This window comes from Ascaphus truei, unplaced genomic scaffold (genome assembly GCF_040206685.1).
Source record: "Ascaphus truei isolate aAscTru1 unplaced genomic scaffold, aAscTru1.hap1 HAP1_SCAFFOLD_97, whole genome shotgun sequence".
Taxonomy (NCBI): Eukaryota; Metazoa; Chordata; class Amphibia; order Anura; family Ascaphidae; genus Ascaphus; species Ascaphus truei.
In genome coordinates this window covers 783,277-806,460 of record NW_027457309.1, presented here as the reverse complement: position 1 = coordinate 806,460, position 23,184 = coordinate 783,277, and the positions used below count along the sequence as shown (strand labels likewise).

The following is a 23,184-nucleotide window of genomic DNA, read 5'->3' as shown; positions in this document are numbered from 1 at the left end:
TTAAAATTGTTTTAACCGTCTGCAGTTCATAGATAAACCTCATGGTGGCACTGTGGCTGTGTAAGATTTCCATTAGAATTTATAACTACTTTCTGCTTTTGGTTGACATTTTCATATTTTAACAGGAGAAAATGAAATAAGAAATAAAAGAACTGAAGAATTACATTTTTTTGAACAGTTCATAGATAAACCTCATGGTGGCACTGCTGCTTTACAAATCTCTAATGAAAGTGAACTGAAGAAACTTATTGCAATAAACACACCATACAGTTACTTCAGAACCTAGTGTTCATTTCACAACATGAATGAGGAAATAAATAAACAGTAAGTGGATACATTATTGATACTCTTTTATGAAAATAATCAATCAGATGAAATATATAGTACATTTAATCAGTGACATGGTGTAATAAATACATAATGTTAGACCATTAATATATCCAAATTGCTTTTGCTAACTAGACGCTTTTTCAGAGAACCATCCACATTCTGTGCCACACACTAACATGTCTTTTGCATATATATTTATCACATTATCACCACTATGTATGCTTGTTTCTCAATGCCTCATTGTGTTTGAAGCTCTGTGTGGAATATTACAAAAGAAATTCCTCAGTTGCAGGATGGCCGAGCGGTCTAAGGCGCTGCGTTCAGGTCGCAGTCTCCTCTGGAGGCGTGGGTTCGAATCCCACTTCTGACAAGCTTTGCTTCTTTTACAGTGTCAAAAGTTTCTATAACAGCAATAATCTATTTGTAGCTGTATTTAACCGATAACAGCAATTAACATAAAATAGTTCCATTATAGTAACATGTACTGTTACCATTTTAACACATTAGCTGCCAGAATACCCTGCAATGTAATAGAGCAATGTGGGTAATGACCAATCTTGGTGTCTCCCTTTTGGAAAATATGTTGTTACATTTATGACACAGTATAAACTAAATGAGATTTTATTTTGCAACATAGATTTGCCATGTGGAAAAAAAGCAGAGATTTGCCTATCTAATGTGTTTTCGACATTGAAAATAAAACTTCTAGCATTTCTTTTCAAAATTACATATATTATCATGTTAACTCTGTCTATAGATATTACATTTTCTTCGCCCCATCCAAAGCAGAAATTCAGAAACCAGAAATGAGTGCCCAAAGTGTGTTTCAAAGCCCTGGGTTTTCTCATTGTTTGAACCTCCAACCTCAGTGTCTGTGTAAGATTTCCATTAGAATTTATAACTACTTTCTGCTTTTGGTTGACATTTTCATTCTTTAATAGGAGAAAATGAAATAAGAAATAAAAGAACTGAAGAATAAAATATTTCCATTATAGTAACATGAACTGTTACCATTTTAACACATTAGCTGCCAGAATACCCTGCAATGCAATAGAGCAATGTGGGTAATGACCAATCTTGGTGTCTCCCTTTTGGAAAATATGTTGTTACATTTATGACACAGTATAAACTAAATGAGATTTTATTTTGCAACATAGATTTGCCATGTGGAAAAAAAGCAGAGATTTGCCTATCTAATGTGTTTTCGACATTGAAAATCAAACTTCTAGCATTTCTTTTCAAAATTACATATATTATCATGTTAACTCTGTCTATAGATATTACATTTTCTTCGCCCCATCCAAAGCAGAAATTCAGAAACCAGAAATGAGTGCCCAAAGTGTGTTTCAAAGCCCTGTGTTTTCTCATTGTTTGAACCTCCAACCTCAGTGGCTGTGTAAGATTTCCATTAGAATTTATAACTAATTTCTGCTTTTGGTTGACAGTTTCATTCATTAACAGGAGAAAAGGAAATATGAAATAAAAGAACTGAAGAATTAAAATTGTTTTAACCGTCTGCAGTTCATAGATAAACCTCATGGTGGCACTGCTGCTTTACAAATCTCTAATGAAAGTGAACTGAAGAAACTTATTGCAATAAACACACCATACAGTTACTTCAGAACCTAGTGTTCATTTCACAACATGAATGAGGAAATAAATAAACAGTAAGTGGATACATTATTGATACACTTTTTATGAAAATAATCAATCAGATGAAAAATAAAGTACATTTAATCAAAGACATGATGTAATAAATACATAATGTTAGACAATTAATATATCCAAATTGCTTTTGCTAACTAGACGCTTTTTCAGAGAACCATCCACATTCTGTGCCACACACTAACATGTCTTTTGCATATATATTTATCACATTATCACAACTATGTATGCTTGTTTCTCAATGCCTCATTGTGTTTGAAGCTCTGTGTGGAATATTACAAAACAAATTCCTCAGTTGTCAGGATGGCCGAGCGGTCTAAGGCGCTGCGTTCAGGTCGCAGTCTCCTCTGGAGGCGTGGGTTTGAATCCCACTTCTGACAAGCTTTGCTTCTTTTACAGTGTCAAAAGTTTCAATAACAGCAATAATCTATTTGTAGCTGTATTTAACCGATAACAGCAATTAACATAAAATATTTCCATTATAGTAACATGTACTGTTACCATTTTAACACATTAGCTGCCAGAATACCCTGCAATGCAATAGAGCAATGTGGGTAATGACCAATCTTGGTGTCTCCCTTTTGGAAAATATGTTGTTACATTTATGACACAGTATAAACTAAATGAGATTTTATTTTGCAACATAGATTTGCCATGTGGGAAAAAAGCAGAGATTTGCCTATCTAATGTGTTTTCGACATTGAAAATCAAACTTCTAGCATTTCTTTTCAAAATTACATATATTATCATGTTAACTCTGTCTATTGATATTACATTTTCTTCGCCCCATCCAAAGCAGAAATTCAGAAACCAGAAATGAGTGCCCAAAGTGTGTTTCAAAGCCCTGTGTTTTCTCATTGTTTGAACCTCCAACCTCAGTGGCTGTGTAAGATTTCCATTAGAATTTATAACTATTTTCTGCTTTTGGTTGACAGTTTCATTCATTAACAGGAGAAAAGGAAATATGAAATAAAAGAACTGAAGAATTAAAATTGTTTTAACCGTCTGCAGTTCATAGATAAACCTCATGGTGGCACTGCTGCTTTACAAATCTCTAATGAAAGTGAACTGAAGAAACTTATTGCAATAAACACACCATACAGTTACTTCAGAACCTAGTGTTCATTTCACAACATGAATTAGGAAATAAATAAACAGTAAGTGGATACATTATTGATACACTTTTTATGAAAATAATCAATCAGATGAAAAATAAAGTACATTTAATCAAAGACATGATGTAATAAATACATAATGTTAGACAATTAATATATCCAAATTGCTTTTGCTAACTAGACGCTTTTTCAGAGAACCATCCACATTCTGTGCCACACACTAACATGTCTTTTGCATATATATTTATCACATTATCACAACTATGTATGCTTGTTTCTCAATGCCTCATTGTGTTTGAAGCTCTGTGTGGAATATTACAAAAGAAATTCCTCAGTTGCAGGATGGCCGAGCGGTCTAAGGCGCTGCGTTCAGGTCGCAGTCTCCTCTGGAGGCGTGGGTTCGAATCCCACTTCTGACAAGCTTTGCTTCTTTTACAGTGTCAAAAGTTTCTATAACAGCAATAATCTATTTGTAGCTGTATTTAACCGATAACAGCAATTAACATAAAATAGTTCCATTATAGTAACATGTACTGTTACCATTTTAACACATTAGCTGCCAGAATACCCTGCAATGTAATAGAGCAATGTGGGTAATGACCAATCTTGGTGTCTCCCTTTTGGAAAATATGTTGTTACATTTATGACACAGTATAAACTAAATGAGATTTTATTTTGCAACATAGATTTGCCATGTGGAAAAAAAGCAGAGATTTGCCTATCTAATGTGTTTTCGACATTGAAAATAAAACTTCTAGCATTTCTTTTCAAAATTACATATATTATCATGTTAACTCTGTCTATAGATATTACATTTTCTTCGCCCCATCCAAAGCAGAAATTCAGAAACCAGAAATGAGTGCCCAAAGTGTGTTTCAAAGCCCTGGGTTTTCTCATTGTTTGAACCTCCAACCTCAGTGTCTGTGTAAGATTTCCATTAGAATTTATAACTACTTTCTGCTTTTGGTTGACATTTTCATTCTTTAATAGGAGAAAATGAAATAAGAAATAAAAGAACTGAAGAATAAAATATTTCCATTATAGTAACATGAACTGTTACCATTTTAACACATTAGCTGCCAGAATACCCTGCAATGCAATAGAGCAATGTGGGTAATGACCAATCTTGGTGTCTCCCTTTTGGAAAATATGTTGTTACATTTATGACACAGTATAAACTAAATGAGATTTTATTTTGCAACATAGATTTGCCATGTGGAAAAAAAGCAGAGATTTGCCTATCTAATGTGTTTTCGACATTGAAAATCAAACTTCTAGCATTTCTTTTCAAAATTACATATATTATCATGTTAACTCTGTCTATAGATATTACATTTTCTTCGCCCCATCCAAAGCAGAAATTCAGAAACCAGAAATGAGTGCCCAAAGTGTGTTTCAAAGCCCTGTGTTTTCTCATTGTTTGAACCTCCAACCTCAGTGGCTGTGTAAGATTTCCATTAGAATTTATAACTAATTTCTGCTTTTGGTTGACAGTTTCATTCATTAACAGGAGAAAAGGAAATATGAAATAAAAGAACTGAAGAATTAAAATTGTTTTAACCGTCTGCAGTTCATAGATAAACCTCATGGTGGCACTGCTGCTTTACAAATCTCTAATGAAAGTGAACTGAAGAAACTTATTGCAATAAACACACCATACAGTTACTTCAGAACCTAGTGTTCATTTCACAACATGAATGAGGAAATAAATAAACAGTAAGTGGATACATTATTGATACACTTTTTATGAAAATAATCAATCAGATGAAAAATAAAGTACATTTAATCAAAGACATGATGTAATAAATACATAATGTTAGACAATTAATATATCCAAATTGCTTTTGCTAACTAGACGCTTTTTCAGAGAACCATCCACATTCTGTGCCACACACTAACATGTCTTTTGCATATATATTTATCACATTATCACAACTATGTATGCTTGTTTCTCAATGCCTCATTGTGTTTGAAGCTCTGTGTGGAATATTACAAAACAAATTCCTCAGTTGTCAGGATGGCCGAGCGGTCTAAGGCGCTGCGTTCAGGTCGCAGTCTCCTCTGGAAGCGTGGGTTTGAATCCCACTTCTGACAAGCTTTGCTTCTTTTACAGTGTCAAAAGTTTCAATAACAGCAATAATCTATTTGTAGCTGTATTTAACCGATAACAGCAATTAACATAAAATATTTCCATTATAGTAACATGTACTGTTACCATTTTAACACATTAGCTGCCAGAATACCCTGCAATGCAATAGAGCAATGTGGGTAATGACCAATCTTGGTGTCTCCCTTTTGGAAAATATGTTGTTACATTTATGACACAGTATAAACTAAATGAGATTTTATTTTGCAACATAGATTTGCCATGTGGGAAAAAAGCAGAGATTTGCCTATCTAATGTGTTTTCGACATTGAAAATCAAACTTCTAGCATTTCTTTTCAAAATTACATATATTATCATGTTAACTCTGTCTATTGATATTACATTTTCTTCGCCCCATCCAAAGCAGAAATTCAGAAACCAGAAATGAGTGCCCAAAGTGTGTTTCAAAGCCCTGTGTTTTCTCATTGTTTGAACCTCCAACCTCAGTGGCTGTGTAAGATTTCCATTAGAATTTATAACTATTTTCTGCTTTTGGTTGACAGTTTCATTCATTAACAGGAGAAAAGGAAATATGAAATAAAAGAACTGAAGAATTAAAATTGTTTTAACCGTCTGCAGTTCATAGATAAACCTCATGGTGGCACTGCTGCTTTACAAATCTCTAATGAAAGTGAACTGAAGAAACTTATTGCAATAAACACACCATACAGTTACTTCAGAACCTAGTGTTCATTTCACAACATGAATTAGGAAATAAATAAACAGTAAGTGGATACATTATTGATACACTTTTTATGAAAATAATCAATCAGATGAAAAATAAAGTACATTTAATCAAAGACATGATGTAATAAATACATAATGTTAGACAATTAATATATCCAAATTGCTTTTGCTAACTAGACGCTTTTTCAGAGAACCATCCACATTCTGTGCCACACACTAACATGTCTTTTGCATATATATTTATCACATTATCACAACTATGTATGCTTGTTTCTCAATGCCTCATTGTGTTTGAAGCTCTGTGTGGAATATTACAAAACAAATTCCTCAGTTGTCAGGATGGCCGAGCGGTCTAAGGCGCTGCGTTCAGGTCGCAGTCTCCTCTGGAGGCGTGGGTTTGAATCCCACTTCTGACAAGCTTTGCTTCTTTTACAGTGTCAAAAGTTTCAATAACAGCAATAATCTATTTGTAGCTGTATTTAACCGATAACAGCAATTAACATAAAATATTTCCATTATAGTAACATGTACTGTTACCATTTTAACACATTAGCTGCCAGAATACCCTGCAATGCAATAGAGCAATGTGGGTAATGACCAATCTTGGTGTCTCCCTTTTGGAAAATATGTTGTTACATTTATGACACAGTATAAACTAAATGAGATTTTATTTTGCAACATAGATTTGCCATGTGGGAAAAAAGCAGAGATTTGCCTATCTAATGTGTTTTCGACATTGAAAATCAAACTTCTAGCATTTCTTTTCAAAATTACATATATTATCATGTTAACTCTGTCTATTGATATTACATTTTCTTCGCCCCATCCAAAGCAGAAATTCAGAAACCAGAAATGAGTGCCCAAAGTGTGTTTCAAAGCCCTGTGTTTTCTCATTGTTTGAACCTCCAACCTCAGTGGCTGTGTAAGATTTCCATTAGAATTTATAACTATTTTCTGCTTTTGGTTGACAGTTTCATTCATTAACAGGAGAAAAGGAAATATGAAATAAAAGAACTGAAGAATTAAAATTGTTTTAACCGTCTGCAGTTCATAGATAAACCTCATGGTGGCACTGTGGCTGTGTAAGATTTCCATTAGAATTTATAACTACTTTCTGCTTTTGGTTGACATTTTCATATTTTAACAGGAGAAAATGAAATAAGAAATAAAAGAACTGAAGAATTACATTTTTTTGAACAGTTCATAGATAAACCTCATGGTGGCACTGCTGCTTTACAAATCTCTAATGAAAGTGAACTGAAGAAACTTATTGCAATAAACACACCATACAGTTACTTCAGAACCTAGTGTTCATTTCACAACATGAATGAGGAAATAAATAAACAGTAAGTGGATACATTATTGATACTCGTTTTATGAAAATAATCAATCAGATGAAATATTTAGTACATTTAATCAGTGACATGGTGTAATAAATACATAATGTTAGACCATTAATATATCCAAATTGCTTTTGCTAACTAGACGCTTTTTCAGAGAACCATCCACATTCTGTGCCACACACTAACATGTCTTTTGCATATATATTTATCACATTATCACCACTATGTATGCTTGTTTCTCAATGCCTCATTGTGTTTGAAGCTCTGTGTGGAATATTACAAAACAAATTCCTCAGTTGTCAGGATGGCCGAGCGGTCTAAGGCGCTGCGTTCAGGTCGCAGTCTCCTCTGGAGGCGTGGGTTCGAATTCCACTTCTGACAAGCTTTGCTTCTTTTACAGTGTCAAAAGTTTCTATAACAGCAATAATCTATTTGTAGCTGTATTTAACCGATAACAGCAATTAACATAAAATAGTTCCATTATAGTAACATGTACTGTTACCATTTTAACACATTAGCTGCCAGAATGCCCTGCAATGCAATAGAGCTATGTGGGTAATGACCAATCTTGGTGTCTCCCTTTTGGAAAATATGTTGTTACATTTATGACACAGTATAAACTAAATGAGATTTTATTTTGCAACATAGATTTGCCATGTGGAAAAAAAGCAGAGATTTGCCTATCTAATGTGTTTTCGACATTGAAAATAAAACTTCTAGCATTTCTTTTCAAAATTACATATATTATCATGTTAACTCTGTCTATAGATATTACATTTTCTTCGCCCCATCCAAAGCAGAAATTCAGAAACCAGAAATGAGTGCCCAAAGTGTGTTTCAAAGCCCTGGGTTTTCTCATTGTTTGAACCTCCAACCTCAGTGGCTGTGTAAGATTTCCATTAGAATTTATAACTACTTTCTGCTTTTGGTTGACATTTTCATTCTTTAACAGGAGAAAATGAAATAAGAAATAAAAGAACTGAAGAATTACATTTTTTTGAACAGTTCATAGATAAACCTCATGGTGGCACTGCTGCTTTACAAATCTCTAATTAAAGTGAACTGAAGAAACTTATTGCAATAAACACACCATACAGTTACTTTAGAACCTAGTGTTCATTTCACAACATGATTTAGGAAATAAATAAACAGTAAGTGGATACATTATTGATACACTTTTTATGAAAATAATCAATCAGATGAAAAATAAAGTACATTTAATCAAAGACATGATGTAATAAATACATAATGTTAGACAATTAATATATCCAAATTGCTTTTGCTAACTAGACGCTTTTTCAGAGAACCATCCACATTCTGTGCCACACACTAACATGTCTTTTGCATATATATTTATCACATTATCACATCTATGTATGCTTGTTTCTCAATGCCTCATTGTGTTTGAAGCTCTGTGTGGAATATTATAAAACAAATTCCTCAGTTGTCAGGATGGCCGAGCGGTCTAAGGCGCTGCGTTCAGGTCGCAGTCTCCTCTGGAGGCGTGGGTTCGAATCCCACTTCTGACAAGCTTTGCTTCTTTTACAGTGTCAAAAGTTTCTATAACAGCAATAATCTATTTGTAGCTGTATTTAACCGATAACAGCAATTAACATAAAATATTTCCATTATAGTAACATGTACTGTTACCATTTTAACACATTAGCTGCCAGAATACCCTGCAATGCAATAGAGCAATGTGGGTAATGACCAATCTTGGTGTCTCCCTTTTGGAAAATATGTTGTTACATTTATGACACAGTATAAACTAAATGAGATTTTATTTTGCAACATAGATTTGCCATGTGGGAAAAAAGCAGAGATTTGCCTATCTAATGTGTTTTCGACATTGAAAATCAAACTTCTAGCATTTCTTTTCAAAATTACATATATTATCATGTTAACTCTGTCTATTGATATTACATTTTCTTCGCCCCATCCAAAGCAGAAATTCAGAAACCAGAAATGAGTGCCCAAAGTGTGTTTCAAAGCCCTGTGTTTTCTCATTGTTTGAACCTCCAACCTCAGTGGCTGTGTAAGATTTCCATTAGAATTTATAACTATTTTCTGCTTTTGGTTGACAGTTTCATTCATTAACAGGAGAAAAGGAAATATGAAATAAAAGAACTGAAGAATTAAAATTGTTTTAACCGTCTGCAGTTCATAGATAAACCTCATGGTGGCACTGTGGCTGTGTAAGATTTCCATTAGAATTTATAACTACTTTCTGCTTTTGGTTGACATTTTCATATTTTAACAGGAGAAAATGAAATAAGAAATAAAAGAACTGAAGAATTACATTTTTTTGAACAGTTCATAGATAAACCTCATGGTGGCACTGCTGCTTTACAAATCTCTAATGAAAGTGAACTGAAGAAACTTATTGCAATAAACACACCATACAGTTACTTCAGAACCTAGTGTTCATTTCACAACATGAATGAGGAAATAAATAAACAGTAAGTGGATACATTATTGATACTCTTTTATGAAAATAATCAATCAGATGAAATATATAGTACATTTAATCAGTGACATGGTGTAATAAATACATAATGTTAGACCATTAATATATCCAAATTGCTTTTGCTAACTAGACGCTTTTTCAGAGAACCATCCACATTCTGTGCCACACACTAACATGTCTTTTGCATATATATTTATCACATTATCACCACTATGTATGCTTGTTTCTCAATGCCTCATTGTGTTTTAAGCTCTGTGTGGAATATTACAAAACATTTTCCTCAGTTGTCAGGATGGCCGAGCGGTCTAAGGCGCTGCGTTCAGGTAGCAGTCTCCTCTGGAGGTGTGGGTTCGAATCCCACTTCTGACAAGCTTTGCTTCTTTTACAGTGTCAAAAGTTTCTATAACAGCAATAATCTATTTGTAGCTGTATTTAACCGATAACCGCAATTAACATAAAATAGTTCCATTATAGTAACATGAACTGTTACCATTTTAACACATTAGCTGCCAGAATACCCTGCAATGTAATAGAGCAATGTGGGTAATGACCAATCTTGGTGTCTCCCTTTTGGAAAATATGTTGTTACATTTATGACACAGTATAAACTAAATGAGATTTTATTTTGCAACATAGATTTGCCATGTGGAAAAAAAGCAGAGATTTGCCTATCTAATGTGTTTTCGACATTGAAAATAAAACTTCTAGCATTTCTTTTCAAAATTACATATATTATCATGTTAACTCTGTCTATAGATATTACATTTTCTTCGCCCCATCCAAAGCAGAAATTCAGAAACCAGAAATGAGTGCCCAAAGTGTGTTTCAAAGCCCTGGGTTTTCTCATTGTTTGAACCTCCAACCTCAGTGTCTGTGTAAGATTTCCATTAGAATTTATAACTACTTTCTGCTTTTGGTTGACATTTTCATTCTTTAATAGGAGAAAATGAAATAAGAAATAAAAGAACTGAAGAATTACATTTTTTTGAACAGTTCATAGATAAACCTCATGGTGGCACTGCTGCTTTACAAATCTCTAATGAAAGTGAACTGAAGAAACTTATTGCAATAAACACACCATACAGTTACTTCAGAACCTAGTGTTCATTTCACAACATGAATGAGGAAATAAATAAACAGTAAGTGGATACATTATTGATACTCTTTTTATGAAAATAATCAATCAGATGAAATATATAGTACATTTAATCAGTGACATGGTGTAATAAATACATAATGTTAGACCATTAATATATCCAAATTGCTTTTGCTAACTAGACGCTTTTTCAGAGAACCATCCACATTCTGTGCCACACACTAACATGTCTTTTGCATATATATTTATCACATTATCACCACTATGTATGCTTGTTTCTCAATGCCTCATTGTGTTTGAAGCTCTGTGTGGAATATTACAAAACAAATTCCTCAGTTGTCAGGATGGCCGAGCGCTCTAAGGCGCTGCGTTCAGGTCGCAGTCTCCTCTGGAGGCGTGGGTTCGAATCCCACTTCTGACAAGCTTTGCTTCTTTTACAGTGTCAAAAGTTTCTATAACAGCAATAATCTATTTGTAGCTGTATTTAACCGATAACAGCCATTAACATAAAATAGTTCCATTATAGAAACATGTACTGTTACCATTTTAACACATTAGCTGCCAGAATACCCTGCAATGCAATAGAGCAATGTGGGTAATGACCAGTCTTGGTGTCTCCCTTTTGGAAAATATGTTGTTACATTTATGACACAGTATAAACTAAATGAGATTTTATTTTGCAACATAGATTTGCCATGTGGAAAAAAAGCAGAGATTTGCCTATCTAATGTTTTTTCGACATTGAAAATCAAACTTCTAGCATTTCTTTTCAAAATTACATATATTATCATGTTAACTCTGTCTATAGATATTACATTTTCTTAGCCCCATCCAAAGCAGAAATTCAGAAACCAGAAATGAGTGCCCAAAGTGTGTTTCAAAGCCCTGGGTTTTCTCATTGTTTGAACCTCCAACCTCAGTGGCTGTGTAAGATTTCCATTAGAATTTATAACTACTTTCTGCTTTTGGTTGACATTTTCATATTTTAACAGGAGAAAATGAAATAAGAAATAAAAGAACTGAAGAATTACATTTTTTTGAACAGTTCATAGATAAACCTCATGGTGGCACTGCTGCTTTACAAATCTCTAATGAAAGTGAACTGAAGAAACTTATTGCAATAAACACACCATACAGTTACTTCAGAACCTAGTGTTCATTTCACAACATGAATGAGGAAATAAATAAACAGTAAGTGGATACATTATTGATACTCTTTTTATGAAAATAATCAATCAGATGAAATATATAGTACATTTAATCAGTGACATGATGTAATAAATACATAATGTTAGACCATTAATATATCCAAATTGCTTTTGCTAACTAGACGCTTTTTCAGAGAACCATCCACATTCTGTGCCACACACTAACATGTCTTTTGCATATATATTTATCACATTATCACAACTATGTATGCTTGTTTCTCAATGCCTCATTGTGTTTGAAGCTCTGTGTGGAATATTACAAAACAAATTCCTCAGTTGTCAGGATGGCCGAGCGGTCTAAGGCGCTGCGTTCAGGTCGCAGTCTCCTCTGGAGGCGTGGGTTCGAATCCCACTTCTGACAAGCTTTGCTTCTTTTACAGTGTCAAAAGTTTCTATAACAGCAATAATCTATTTGTAGCTGTATTTAACCGATAACCGCAATTAACATAAAATAGTTCCATTATAGTAACATGAACTGTTACCATTTTAACACATTAGCTGCCAGAATACCCTGCAATGCAATAGAGCAATGTGGGTAATGACCAGTCTTGGTGTCTCCCTTTTGGAAAATATGTTGTTACATTTATGACACAGTATAAACTAAATGAGATTTTATTTTGCAACATAGATTTGCCATGTGGAAAAAAAGCAGAGATTTGCCTATCTAATGTTTTTTCGACATTGAAAATCAAACTTCAAGCATTTCTTTTCAAAATTACATATATTATCATGTTAACTCTGTCTATAGATATTACATTTTCTTAGCCCCATCCAAAGCAGAAATTCAGAAACCAGAAATGAGTGCCCAAAGTGTGTTTCAAAGCCCTGGGTTTTCTCATTGTTTGAACCTCCAACCTCAGTGGCTGTGTAAGATTTCCATTAGAATTTATAACTACTTTCTGCTTTTGGTTGACATTTTCATTCTTTAACAGGAGAAAATGAAATAAGAAATAAAAGAACTGAAGAATTACATTTTTTTGAACAGTTCATAGATAAACCTCATGGTGGCACTGCTGCTTTACAAATCTCTAATGAAAGTGAACTGAAGAAACTTATTGCAATAAACACACCATACAGTTACTTCAGAACCTAGTGTTCATTTCACAACATGAATTAGGAAATAAATAAACAGTAAGTGGATACATTATTGATACTCTTTTTATGAAAATAATCAATCAGATGAAATATATAGTACATTTAATCAGTGACATGATGTAATAAATACATAATGTTAGACCATTAATATATCCAAATTGCTTTTGCTAACTAGACGCTTTTTCAGAGAACCATCCACATTCTGTGCCACACACTAACATGTCTTTTGCATATATATTTATCACATTATCACCACTATGTATGCTTGTTTCTCAATGCCTCATTGTGTTTGAAGCTCTGTGTGGAATATTACAAAACAAATTCCTCAGTTGTCAGGATGGCCGAGCGGTCTAAGGCGCTGCGTTCAGGTCGCAGTCTCCTCTGGAGGCGTGGGTTCGAATCCCACTTCTGACAAGCTTTGCTTCTTTTACAGTGTCAAAAGTTTCTATAACAGCAATAATCTATTTGTAGCTGTATTTAACCGATAACAGCAATTAACATAAAATATTTCCATTATAGTAACATGTACTGTTACCATTTTAACACATTAGCTGCCAGAATACCCTGCAATGCAATAGAGCAATGTGGGTAATGACCAATCTTGGTGTCTCTCTTTTGGAAAATATGTTGTTACATTTATGACACAGTATAAACTAAATGAGATTTTATTTTGCAACATAGATTTGCCATGTGGGAAAAAAGCAGAGATTTGCCTATCTAATGTGTTTTCGACATTGAAAATCAAACTTCTAGCATTTCTTTTCAAAATTACATATATTATCATGTTAACTCTGTCTATTGATATTACATTTTCTTCGCCCCATCCAAAGCAGAAATTCAGAAACCAGAAATGAGTGCCCAAAGTGTGTTTCAAAGCCCTGTGTTTTCTCATTGTTTGAACCTCCAACCTCAGTGGCTGTGTAAGATTTCCATTAGAATTTATAACTACTTTCTGCTTTTGGTTGACATTTTCATATTTTAACAGGAGAAAATGAAATAAGAAATAAAAGAACTGAAGAATTACATTTTTTTGAACAGTTCATAGATAAACCTCATGGTGGCACTGCTGCTTTACAAATCTCTAATGAAAGTGAACTGAAGAAACTTATTGCAATAAACACACCATACAGTTACTTCAGAACCTAGTGTTCATTTCACAACATGAATGAGGAAATAAATAAACAGTAAGTGGATACATTATTGATACTCTTTTTATGAAAATAATCAATCAGATGAAATATATAGTACATTTAATCAGTGACATGATGTAATAAATACATAATGTTAGACCATTAATATATCCAAATTGCTTTTGCTAACTAGACGCTTTTTCAGAGAACCATCCACATTCTGTGCCACACACTAACATGTCTTTTGCATATATATTTATCACATTATCACAACTATGTATGCTTGTTTCTCAATGCCTCATTGTGTTTGAAGCTCTGTGTGGAATATTACAAAACAAATTCCTCAGATGTCAGGATGGCCGAGCGGTCTAAGGCGCTGCGTTCAGGTCGCAGTCTCCTCTGGAGGCGTGGGTTCGAATCCCACTTCTGACAAGCTTTGCTTCTTTTACAGTGTCAAAAGTTTCTATAACAGCAATAATCTATTTGTAGCTGTATTTAACCGATAACCGCAATTAACATAAAATAGTTCCATTATAGTAACATGAACTGTTACCATTTTAACACATTAGCTGCCAGAAATACCCTGCAATGCAATAGAGCAATGTGGGTAATGACCAGTCTTGGTGTCTCCCTTTTGGAAAATATGTTGTTACATTTATGACACAGTATAAACTAAATGAGATTTTATTTTGCAACATAGATTTGCCATGTGGAAAAAAAGCAGAGATTTGCCTATCTAATGTTTTTTCGACATTGAAAATCAAACTTCTAGCATTTCTTTTCAAAATTACATATATTATCATGTTAACTCTGTCTATAGATATTACATTTTCTTAGCCCCATCCAAAGCAGAAATTCAGAAACCAGAAATGAGTGCCCAAAGTGTGTTTCAAAGCCCTGGGTTTTCTCATTGTTTGAACCTCCAACCTCAGTGGCTGTGTAAGATTTCCATTAGAATTTATAACTACTTTCTGCTTTTGGTTGACATTTTCATTCTTTAACAGGAGAAAATGAAATAAGAAATAAAAGAACTGAAGAATTACATTTTTTTGAACAGTTCATAGATAAACCTCATGGTGGCACTGCTGCTTTACAAATCTCTAATGAAAGTGAACTGAAGAAACTTATTGCAATAAACACACCATACAGTTACTTCAGAACCTAGTGTTCATTTCACAACATGAATTAGGAAATAAATAAACAGTAAGTGGATACATTATTGATACTCTTTTTATGAAAATAATCATTGATACTCTTTTTATGAAAATAATCAATCAGATGAAATATATAGTACATTTAATCAGTGACATGATGTAATAAATACATAATGTTAGACCATTAATATATCCAAATTGCTTTTGCTAACTAGACGCTTTTTCAGAGAACCATCCACATTCTGTGCCACACACTAACATGTCTTTTGCATATATATTTATCACATTATCACCACTATGTATGCTTGTTTCTCAATGCCTCATTGTGTTTGAAGCTCTGTGTGGAATATTACAAAGCAAATTCCTCAGTTGTCAGGATGGCCGAGCGGTCTAAGGCGCTGCGTTCAGGTCACAGTCTCCTCTGGAGGCGTGGGTTCGAATTGCACTTCTGACAAGCTTTGCTTCTTTTACAGTGTCAACATTTTCTGTAACAGCAATAATCTATTTGTAGCTGTCTTTAACCGATAACCGCAATTAACATAAAATAGTTCCATTATAGTAACATGAACTGTTACCATTTTAACACATTAGCTATCAGAATACCCTGCAATGCAATTGAGCAATGTGGGTAATGACCAATCTTGGTGTCTGCCTTTTGGAAAATATGTTGTTAAATTTATGACACAGTATAAACTAAATGAGATTTTATTTTGCAACATAGATTTGCCATGTGGAAAAAAAGCAGAGATTTGCCTATCTAATGTTTTTTCGACATTGAAAATCAAACTTCTAGCATTTCTTTTCAAAATTACATATATTATCATGTTAACTCTGTCTATAGATATTACATTTTCTTCGCCCCATCCAAAGCAGAAATTCAGAAACCAGAAATGAGTGCCCAAAGTGTGTTTCAAAGCCCTGGGTTTTCTCATTGTTTGAACCTCCAACCTCAGTGGCTGTGTAAGATTTCCATTATAATTTATAACTACTTTCTGCTTTTGGTTGACATTTTCATTCTTTAACAGGAGAAAATGAAATAAGAAATAAAAGAACTGAAGAATTACATTTTTTTGAACAGTTCATAGATAAACCTCATGGTGGCACTGCTGCTTTACAAATCTCTAATTAAAGTGAACTGAAGAAACTTATTGCAATAAACACACCATACAGTTACTTCAGAACCTAGTGTTCATTTCACAACATGAATTAGGAAATAAATAAACAGTAAGTGGATACATTATTGATACTCTTTTTATGAAAATAATCAATCAGATGAAATATATAGTACATTTAATCAGTGACATGATGTAATAAATACATAATGTTAGACAATTAATATATCCAAATTGCTTTTGCTAACTAGACGCTTTTTCAGAGAACCATCCACATTCTGTGCCACACACTAACATGTCTTTTGCATATATATTTATCACATTATCACAACTATGTATGCTTGTTTCTCAATGCCTCATTGTGTTTGAAGCTCTGTGTGGAATATTACAAAACAAATTCCTCAGTTGTCAGGATGGCCGAGCGGTCTAAGGCGCTGCATTCAGGTCGCAGTCTCCTCTGGAGGCGTGGGTTCGAATCCCACTTCTGACAAGCTTTGCTTCTTTTACAGTGTCAAAAGTTTCTATAACAGCAATAATCTATTTGTAGCTGTATTTAACCGATAACCGCAATTAACATAAAATAGTTCCATTATAGTAACATGAACTGTTACCATTTTAACACATTAGCTGCCAGAATACCCTGCAATGCAATAGAGCAATGTGGGTAATGACCAGTCTTGGTGTCTCCCTTTTGGAAAATATGTTGTTACATTTATGACACAGTACAGTGGCGACACACTTTATTCTCGCTCGGCTAGTCCCGCGAGTTCGGGTATAGCCGGGTGTTTTCAGGTTTCTAATCGTTTTCTGCCGGAGTGTATAGCGTTATTTTCCCGGCAGGGAATTAAGCATTTTATTCCGGCTGGCTGAAATACTGCAATGCCGTGTAAAAACACATGGTGGTGCTTGCGAGCTGTTCTCTTTGAAGCCGTCCAATATAATGAATAGTAATGCAGTATATATACTGTATATATATATATATACTGTATAACAACTACCCTATAACCCCTAACATACAGTACTGTACACATACAGTACTGTATATGCACGTACATAAATGATACTACTGTATGGGCAGTAGGGGCGAGATGTGTTTGCAGCAGAGAGAGAACCGCTGCTCTCTCTCTGCGCAAACATCGGCACATTAAAAATTATTTGAAATACATTTTTATTGATAGTGTAGATGTGCAGGGGGTCTCCGGAGCTGAACCGCGTTGGTTTCAGGTCTGGGGACCCCCTGCTCCCCGAGATACAGCCCCCTTTATGAGGTGCCGGTATCCCTCTGCTTGGTTTAAAGGGCCCGATCACGTGATCGCGGCCTGTAAACCAAGCAGAGCAGAGGGATACCGACACCCCCTAAAGGGGTCTGTATCTCGGGGAGCAGGGGGTCCCCAGACCTGAAACCAGTGCGGTTCTGCTCCAGAGACCCTCTGCACATGTACAGTATAAATAAAACACATACAGTATATACAGTAAATAAACACTCGTTCTTTACCTTAGCGGCTATGCGCTATGGTAAAGAAGCAGCATTTCTGTATTTTAATAATATTGTACAGTGAGCAGGGGGTTCCCTGAGCCAGAAATTAATGCTCAGGGACCCCTCCTGCTCCTGCTCAATATTATTAAAAATACAGAAATGCTGCTTCATTACCATAGCGGATAGCCGCTAAGGCAATGAAGGGGTTAACCCACTGTGCCCGCTTTATTGTGGGTAGTGGGGATGGGTGAGGGGGGTATTTGGCCCTTGGTGTGAGTTTAGGACTTGCGGGGGGGTTGCGGGTGCACTTAACCCCTTCACGACCGCAGCAGTTAATACCGCTACGGTCATGAAGGGGTTAAGCCCTCCCGCTACCCCCCCCCTGCAAGCCCTAAACAAGCACCGTTGGGGCTAATACCCCCTTCACCCACCCCCGCTACCCACAATAAAAAAACTCACACACAGCAGCCGCCAAAAAATAAATAAATAAATCTAAATAAATAAATAAATGACAATAAATACATTTGAAATACATTTTTATTGATAGTGTAGATGTGCAGGGGGTCTCCGGAGCTGAACTGCATTGGTTTCAGGTCTGGGGACCCCCTGCTCCCCGAGATACAGCCCCCTTTATGAGGTGCCGGTATCCCTCTGCTTGGTTTAAAGGGCCCGATCACATGATCGCGGCCTGTAAACCAAGCAGAGCAGAGGGATACCGGCACCCCCTAAAGGGGCCTGTATCTCGGGGAGCAGGGGGTCCCCAGACCTGAAACCAGTGCGGTTCTGCTCCGGAGACCCTCTGCACATGTACAGTATAAATAAAACACATACAGTATATACAGTAAATAAACACTCGTTCTTTACCTTAGCGGCTATGCGCTATGGTAAAGAAGCAGCATTTCTGTATTTTAATAATATTGTACAGTGAGCAGGGGGTTCCCTGAGCCAGAAATGAATGCTCAGGGACCCCCCCTGCTCCTGCTCAATATTATTAAAAATACAGAAATGCTGCTTCATTACCATAGCGGATAGCCGCTAAGGCAATGAAGGGGTTAACCCACCGTGCCTGCTTTATTGTGGGTAGTGGGGATGGGTGAGGGGGGTATTTGGCCCTTGGTGTGAGTTTAGGACTTGCGGGGGGTTGCGGGTGCACTTAACCCCTTCACGACCGTAGCAGTTAATACCGCTACGGTCATGAAGGGGTTAAGCCCTCCCGCTACCCCCCCCCCCCCTGCAAGCCCTAAACAAGCACCGTTGGGGCTAATACCCCCTTCACCCACCCCCGCTACCCACAATAAAAAAACTCACACACAGCAGCCGCCAAAAAATAAATAAATAAATCTAAATAAATAAATAAATGACAATAAATACATTTGAAATAGATTTTTATTGATTGTGTAGATGTGCAGGGGGTCTCCGGAGCTGAACTGCATTGGTTTCAGGTCTGGGGACCCCCTGCTCCCCGAGATACAGCCCCCTTTATGAGGTGCCGGTATCCCTCTGCTTGGTTTAAAGGGCCCGATCACGTGATCGCGGCCTGTAAACCAAGCATAGCAGAGGGATACCGGCACCCCCTAAAGGGGCCTGTATCTCGGGGAGCAGGGGGTCCCCAGACCTGAAACCAGTGCGGTTCTGCTCCAGAGACCCTCTGCACATGTACAGTATACATAAAACACATACAGTATATACAGTAAATAAACACTCGTTCTTTACCTTTGCGGCTATGCGCTATGGTAAAGAAGCAGCATTTCTGTATTTTAATAATATTGTACAGTGAGCAGGGGGTTCCCTGAGCCAGAAATTAATGCTCAGGGACCCCCCCTGCTCCTGCTCAATATTATTAAAAATACAGAAATGCTGCTTCATTACCATAGCGGATAGCCGCTAAGGCAATGAAGGGGTTAACCCACCGTGCCTGCTTTATTGTGGGTAGTGGGGATGGGTGAGGGGGGTATTTGGCCCTTGGTGTGAGTTTAGGACTTGCGGGGGGGTTGCGGGTGCACTTAACCCCTTCACGACCGTAGCAGTTAATACCGCTACGGTCATGAAGGGGTTAAGCCCTCCCGCTACCCCCCACCCCGCGAGACCTAAACAAGCACCGTTGGGGCTAATACCCCCTTCACCCACCCCCGCTACCCACAATAAAAAAAAACTCACACACAGCAGCCGCCAAAAATTAAATAAATAAATCTAAATAAATAAATGACAATAAATACATTTGAAATACATTTTTATTGATAGTGTAGATGTGCAGGGGGTCTCCGGAACTGAACTGCATTGGTTTCAGGTCTGGGGACCCCCTGCTCCCCGAGATACAGCCCCCTTTATGAGGTGCCGGTATCCCTCTGCTTGGTTTAAAGGGCCCGATCACGTGATCGCGGCCTGTAAACCAAGCAGAGCAGAGGGATACCGGCACCCCCTAAAGGGGCCTGTATCTCGGGGAGCAGGGGGTCCCCAGACCTGAAACCAGTGCGGTTCTGCTCCGGAGACCCTCTGCACATGTACAGTATAAATAAAACACATACAGTATATACAGTAAATAAACACTCGTTCTTTACCTTAGCGGCTATCCACATACCTTACCTTAGCGGCTATCCACATACCCCCTACCCACATACCGTTACCCCCCCCCATCCTGGCCATGGCCCCTCCGCTTCTGCAAAACAGAGACAAAAATTAAAACATCTAAAGTAATGTCCCCTAACCCCTTAATCACCATAGCGGTTATTAACCGCTACAGTCATGAAGGGGTTAACCCACCCTCACCCACCACTCGGGATGCCTACATACCCTCCCACACTAACCCCCCCCCGTGAGGCCTAACCACCCAGTCAGTACCCACAAGGGAGGCCTACCCACATACCGTTGGGGAAACACCCCACCCCCAGTACCCACAATAAAAACAGTACAATGACCCACAATAAACAGCATTATATTTATTAAATACATTATCCACCCCCTGTGCCCCCCCCCCCATAAATACAAGATTTATCCTTTTACATACAGGGTTCATAACGCAGCAGCACGCTAGTCCCCGGTGGGCTGGCAGGGCACCTGGACAGACCTACAGTTTACCAGCAGCCCTTTTTACACAGCTTCTGGAGGCCTACTGGTGGATCCTGCCAGCACCATGGCACCCAGGTGGTCTCCTTGGGTCACAGTGGGCCACAATTGGGTCCCCATGGTAGGCCCAAGGATGTCTGGGAGCCCCGGGTCAAACCCACAGGTGTCTGCAGGGCCTTGGGTGGTTCCCTCAGGGGTGTGGGGAACTCACGGGTGCTCACTATGGGTCCACGGTGCCCCTACAGAAGTGGGACCACACATCATCATCCCCGCACCTACGGGTCGGCGGTGCCCCCACAGAAGTGGGACCACACATCATCATCCTCACAGACTATGGGTCCGCGGTGCCCCCACAGAAGTGGGACCACACATCATCATCCCCGCATGTGTCACCCGTGTAACCACCAGCCTGATACCCTTGGGATACCCGAAGATACCACAGGTGGTCTCCAGAGGTCCCACGCAGAACCACGGAATCAAACCCTGAATGTAAAAAAAATAAACCTGGCCTATACATTCAATACATACACCCTCCCCCCCAACACTTACAGTACAATAATGTGCAAAATAACTATTATCCAGATATGGATAATAGATTAATTGCCCATTATTAAAAACATTAACTAGCATATACAAATAAATAAAGTACTACTGACCTCATCAATACGAAGTGTCCGTTGCCAGCAAAATACTTGTCTTGTCCACAACATACATAGCAAATACAAAGCAAAGAGTAGGGATTAAGTTCCCACGCTCTGATTGGCTACCATACCATGTGAGGGCGGCCATGTGCCTTTTCATGACATCATCTTAAAGGCAATTGAAGCAAAGCCATTCTGATTGGCTGTGCTTTCATTCCCTTTAAGTGACATCATCATTTTTTTTTTGTCGGCCAAAACACATGGTTTTTACGGCCCAATCAGGACCGTGGGAACCATGACGCAAAATGTGACGTCATAGGCCTTTAAAAGCCTATGTCGTCTCATTTTGAAGCCAGACGCCGCGGAGGAAGGACCTCCGGCCAAGAAAGAAGACCAGGGCGTGACCGCAGATGGGGAGAAGACCCCGCCCCGCCCCGCTGGAAGGAGATAGAAGAAAGAAGAACACAGATGAAGATGGATTACAGATAGAAGACCCGTGGATTGATTTGGATTTTTAGTTTAATGTTTATTATTTTATGGTTTTTTATTTTATGGGTTCCTGATCATGGATTTGTTCGTGAGTAAGCTGCGCAACGGGAGTCGGTGGGGGCAAGTAATGGTAAGTGAACTACAGTAAAGAAATGTATTTTATTTAACTTGTTAATTTTTTCAAAAGGTTTTTTAACATTTTTTTTTTTGTGGTATATCATTTCTTGCCACTGTATGTATGTATGTATATATGTCTAGAGAGATATATACATACAGTACAGTACAGGGTAAGAAATGATGTTGTTTTAAAAGCTGGATTAGATGTGTTTTAAATTATTTTGTGTATGCTGCTACAGTATGCTTTATTGTGAGTTTAAAGTATTTTAACATTAGATAGATGTATTCCTTGGTATTGTATTGTGTGTTTGAGGAAGGTCAGGGATAGGCTTGGTTTGTAAAGGTTGTATTTTTGTCGGTACTTATATTTTTTCAAAGGCTTAATTGTTCTGCTCTAGGCATGAATTTGTTAATGGTTTTATTGTTCGGGATCTAGTGTGAATTGTTTAGGGATGTAAATAATGATTGCTAATTGAGTTTTGTTTACTTGGTTGATTAAAAATGGATTAAAATATGGTGCATAGATATTTAGGCATCATTTATATTGGAATGTAAGTTGTTTAAATGGCTTTTCAGAGGTTTAGTGATGATTTAGATTGAGAGATCAGTTATGAATATTAAAGGAAATTGATTTTAATTTAGTGTGTATGTATGGAGAAGTGTTTGGTTGTAGGACAGTGCTTTTGATAACCCTTCTACATTTATTTGTACTGTATATTGGTTTATCATGGGTGTGTATATAACGTGTATATATATATATATATATATATATATATATATATACTGTATATATATCTCTCTCTCTCTCTCTTTCTCTCTGTCTCTCTGTATATATATACAGTATATATA

General features: G+C 36.8%; 13 non-coding genes across 13 annotated transcripts; all 13 read left to right on the top strand.

Moving 5' to 3' along the window:
- The first annotated feature begins 617 nt into the window (after window positions 1-617).
- TRNAL-CAG (transfer RNA leucine (anticodon CAG)) lies at window positions 618-701 on the top strand. Its single transcript has one exon. It is a non-coding gene; the product is annotated as a tRNA-Leu (tRNA).
- A 1,591-nt stretch (window positions 702-2,292) lies between these two features.
- TRNAL-CAG (transfer RNA leucine (anticodon CAG)) lies at window positions 2,293-2,375 on the top strand. The gene has a single exon. It is a non-coding gene; the product is annotated as a tRNA-Leu (tRNA).
- A 1,071-nt stretch (window positions 2,376-3,446) lies between these two features.
- Window positions 3,447-3,530, top strand: TRNAL-CAG (transfer RNA leucine (anticodon CAG)). The gene has a single exon. It is a non-coding gene; the product is annotated as a tRNA-Leu (tRNA).
- A 1,591-nt stretch (window positions 3,531-5,121) lies between these two features.
- TRNAL-CAG (transfer RNA leucine (anticodon CAG)) lies at window positions 5,122-5,204 on the top strand. The gene has a single exon. It is a non-coding gene; the product is annotated as a tRNA-Leu (tRNA).
- A 1,072-nt stretch (window positions 5,205-6,276) lies between these two features.
- TRNAL-CAG (transfer RNA leucine (anticodon CAG)) lies at window positions 6,277-6,359 on the top strand. Its single transcript has one exon. It is a non-coding gene; the product is annotated as a tRNA-Leu (tRNA).
- Window positions 6,360-7,584: 1,225 nt separating this feature from the next.
- Window positions 7,585-7,667, top strand: TRNAL-CAG (transfer RNA leucine (anticodon CAG)). The gene has a single exon. It is a non-coding gene; the product is annotated as a tRNA-Leu (tRNA).
- Window positions 7,668-8,732: 1,065 nt separating this feature from the next.
- TRNAL-CAG (transfer RNA leucine (anticodon CAG)) lies at window positions 8,733-8,815 on the top strand. Its single transcript has one exon. It is a non-coding gene; the product is annotated as a tRNA-Leu (tRNA).
- A 1,224-nt stretch (window positions 8,816-10,039) lies between these two features.
- Window positions 10,040-10,122, top strand: TRNAL-CAG (transfer RNA leucine (anticodon CAG)). Its single transcript has one exon. It is a non-coding gene; the product is annotated as a tRNA-Leu (tRNA).
- Window positions 10,123-11,187: 1,065 nt separating this feature from the next.
- On the top strand, window positions 11,188-11,270 carry TRNAL-CAG (transfer RNA leucine (anticodon CAG)). The gene has a single exon. It is a non-coding gene; the product is annotated as a tRNA-Leu (tRNA).
- A 1,065-nt stretch (window positions 11,271-12,335) lies between these two features.
- Window positions 12,336-12,418, top strand: TRNAL-CAG (transfer RNA leucine (anticodon CAG)). Its single transcript has one exon. It is a non-coding gene; the product is annotated as a tRNA-Leu (tRNA).
- A 1,065-nt stretch (window positions 12,419-13,483) lies between these two features.
- Window positions 13,484-13,566, top strand: TRNAL-CAG (transfer RNA leucine (anticodon CAG)). The gene has a single exon. It is a non-coding gene; the product is annotated as a tRNA-Leu (tRNA).
- Window positions 13,567-14,631: 1,065 nt separating this feature from the next.
- Window positions 14,632-14,714, top strand: TRNAL-CAG (transfer RNA leucine (anticodon CAG)). Its single transcript has one exon. It is a non-coding gene; the product is annotated as a tRNA-Leu (tRNA).
- A 2,241-nt stretch (window positions 14,715-16,955) lies between these two features.
- TRNAL-CAG (transfer RNA leucine (anticodon CAG)) lies at window positions 16,956-17,038 on the top strand. Its single transcript has one exon. It is a non-coding gene; the product is annotated as a tRNA-Leu (tRNA).
- Window positions 17,039-23,184: the final 6,146 nt, after the last annotated feature.